Raw genomic sequence first — 3885 nt, forward strand, 5'->3', positions numbered from 1 at the left:
TTTATTTGTGGTTTGGATTTGCCGACGGGAAACAATTTACACTGTGGTATATGTTTAAAAGGAATGCAGATAATATGCGCAATTTATGTCGGTAATATATGTGGATGTAATATATGTAATGTATTGTGGCACTTGCGGCAGAGCTTTGGCGATGTTAGTTTCGCCATTTACTTCGTTTGCGTATATATATCTTTTATTACAAAGCTTTATTATAATAAGGCACACACAATGCGCGCGTATCAAGTCGTATCGAGAGAATGACGCTTAAATGTATAGGGTTACCGTATCGCTTAAATCTAGTATTTTGTAGGTGACGCTACCAATATATCAGTGTCGCCACAGTACTCCCCTTCCAGTGAATCCGTCACGATCCTTGGCTCGCAAATGTTACCTTACGTCGTTTTTCGTAAGTCCTTTGAGGAGTGGGGTTGGATTCCTCCGAGTCGAACTGCTTGTCGTCCTTGACTAGGAAAACAGGCTTGAGGCGGTCGACTGATACTGCTGAGTCCTTCCCGTCGATTCGTATGGTGAAAACTCGGTCGTTGTCGCGTTTGATGACTTCGTACGGTCCGGTGTAAGGAGGCTTCAGAGGTTGCTTTACAGCGTCTATGCGGAGAATACATGGGTGCATTTGTCAATTCCCTTCAGTAGGAACATTTTTTCTTTAATATGGTGCGATGTGGGAGTTGGTCGAATTTTCTGCATGTGCTCTCGAAAACTGCTCAGGAATGTCGTAGGATCCACAGTTTCATCCATGTTGGCGAAGAATTCGTTTGGCAGTCGAATTGGTACTCCATATAACATTTCAGCTGCAGATGATTTTATGTCTTCTTTGAAGCAGGTACGAAGGCCAAGTAGCACAGTTGGTAATAGTTGAGGCCACGGCGTGCCACTGCTGCACATCAAGGACGATTTGAAGGATCTGTGCCACCTCTCTATAAGTCCGTTTGATTGCGGATGGTAGGCCGTAGTGTGAATATGCTTGCTTCCGATCAGGTTGGCTAGTTGTTTGAAAACTGCAGATTCGAACTGCGCGCCTTGATCAGTAGTGATTGTTTTGGGTGATCCAAAACGGGATATCCAGTGTGTCCAGAACGCCATGGCTATTGTATCGGCCGTGATATTAGTGAGTGGTACTGCTTCTGGCCATCGTGAGAAACGGTCAATCATTGTAAGACAATAGCGATAGTTTTGTTGTAAAGGCATAACAACTATATCCAGGTGGACGTGATCGAATCTTCCATTTGGCACAGCGATCTTCTCCGGCTGAAGGTGATTGTGCTTGTGAATTTTGGAGCGCTGGCATGGGAGACAAATCTACACCATTTGAGGACATCTTTGTTCATTGAAGGCCAGACAAACTTCTGTCTGATTTGACGGGCAGTTGCTCGTCCGCTGGGATGCGAAAGATTGTGGATATATGAGAAAGCCTGTTTGCGAAGAGATTGCGGTACAAAAGGTCGGAGATTTGGTGTGGATACGTCACAGTATATTGAATGTTCTCCACCGAAACAAACTTTCTTGAGCTTTAAGGAAGTAGTTCCTTGCAAGATGCGTGTCAACTCAAAATCCGAGGCTTGCTCCTCCTCGAGTTGTGCCGCGGTGATCGCTGTGGGCATCGTGATAGTGCAAAGCCTCGAAAAAGCGTCTGCGACTATATTTTCTGTTCCTTTTATGTGAAGGATGGTCGTCGAGAATTGCGAAATATAATTTAAATGCCGCAGCTGTCGAGGTGATGCTTTTTCAGGGCGCTGTTGGAATGCGTAAACCAATGGCTTGTGATCAGTCTTTATCACAAAATGCGTGCATCGACGAGGTGTCTGAAATATTTGATTGCCTCGTATATGGCAAGTAACTCTCGGTCGTACGTGGAGTAATTTCTCTCAGTGTCGGTGAGCTTCTTGGAGAAAAATCCTAGAGGTTGCCAGTCATGACTAGTGCGTTGTTCCAGAACTGCTCCGATTGCGAGGTCCGATGCGTCACAAACCAGCTGTAGTTCAGATTTCGGTGCAGGAAATGATAAGAGCGCTGCGTCTGCTATGCTCTGCTTGCAACTCTCGAAGGCTGACATGAGTTCTGTAGTCCAGATGATTTGTCGTTGGTCGTTCTTCTTTACATTTCTTAGCAGCGCGGACAGCGGTGCCTGAGTGTGCGATGATCGAGGTAGGCATCTGCGATAGTAGTTTATAACGCCTAAGAAACGGCCTAGTTGGCTGATAGTTTCAGGACGAGCATAATTGAGGATGGCATCGATGCGACTGGACGGTGGTTTGATGCCGTGTTCGTTAATCGTGTAGCTGAGAAAATTAACTTGCGTTTGCGCTAGTTGACATTTGCGTTTGCGCTAGTTGACATTTGCTCAGATTGATGCTTAGCCCGTGTTTCTGCAGGACTGATAACACTGCTCGAAGATGTTCTTCGTGTTCGGCGATCGATTTCGAAGTTATAAGTATATCGTCTATGTAGCAATATACAAAGTCCATGCCGCGAAAAATATTGTCCATAAAACGCTGGAACGTCTGTGTCGCATTTTTTAACCCGAAAGGCATGTACTGGAATTCTATGAGTCCAAAAGGGGTGCATACGGCCGTCTTCTGGATGTCTTCTTCCGCCATGGGAATTTGGTAGTACGCCTTTACCAAATCAAGCGTTGAGAAGACTTTCCCACCATTTAGCTGTTCGGTGAAGTCGTGAATGTGTGCAATCGGATAGCGATCTGGTATCGTAATCGAGTTGAGCTTACGATAATCGCCGCATGCCCTCCAGCCACCATCTTTTTTGGTGACCATGTGGAGTGGGCTGGACCAAGGACTTTTGGAGGGACGACATATGCCTTGCTCAATCAGAAAGTTGATTTCCTTTTTCGCAGTTGCAAGTTTATCTCCAGATAAGCGTCGTGGTCGGTCAGAAACGGTGGTCCATATGTTTCGATATGGTGTTGTACATCATGTTGCTTTGTATGCTTCGATGACGGTTTAGTGACTTCCACAAACTCTTGCAGAAGGTCTCGAAATTTAGAAATTCCCTGCACAGTGGAAACGGATGTTTGATTCGCCTGTGCTAGGCGCGCGGTTGTTGACAGTCCTGTGACCGAGTCAATAAGGCATCTGTTTTTGAGATCAATAAGAAGCTGGAATTCGGCTAAAAAGTCTGCTCCAATTATAGGTGTGTGTACGTCCGCAATGATGAATGGCCAGGTGAAGTTGCGTCTGAGATCCAAGTCCAGATTAGTTATGTACTACCATAGGTGTGAATGATGGTCTGGTTTGCTGCGTATAGCGTCAGATCGGCTTGGGTGGTTTTCTGTTTAACCAGCGTGCGAGGTACAACTGAAACCACAGATCCAGAATCGATGAGGTATCTGATGTTGGAGGTACGATCGGTGACGTGCAAACGCTGCTCCCGTGGAACAGCTGACTGAACTGATGGATCGCTGCTGCTGTCCTGGCTGCCGCTGACCAGCGCGTCAGGCGGCAGCTCCTCTAGTTTAACGACGTGGAGCGTGCGCATGGTGGTCGGCATTTATTTGCGTTGTCACCAAAGCGCTTGTGGTAAAAACAAAGATTTTCCTGTGCTCCTGAAGTCTGTTGACCGGAATTGTCCGCTGGTCTGGCGCCACGAGATGAACTGCGTGATCGGTTGTGTGATTGGATGCGCTTGACATCCTTTTTCAATGCTGTGACATCTTGCATGAGCGAACGTAAATTGTCAGAAAGTTCTTTCAAAGGATCTGCAGGGGCAACTGCGCAGATAGCCGGATTTGCTGGAGGAACAGCAGTTGAAGATGTGCCGATGGCAAACGAGGCGTTCGTGCTAACGGCTTCGAGCATTTTGTCTGCAATCTTCGCAAGCTTGTCCAAGTCCGACTCATCCCATACGGTGAGC

The sequence above is a fragment of the Drosophila santomea genome, unplaced genomic scaffold (genome assembly GCF_016746245.2).
Source record: "Drosophila santomea strain STO CAGO 1482 unplaced genomic scaffold, Prin_Dsan_1.1 Segkk21_quiver_pilon_scaf, whole genome shotgun sequence".
Lineage (NCBI taxonomy): Eukaryota > Metazoa > Arthropoda > Insecta > Diptera > Drosophilidae > Drosophila > Drosophila santomea.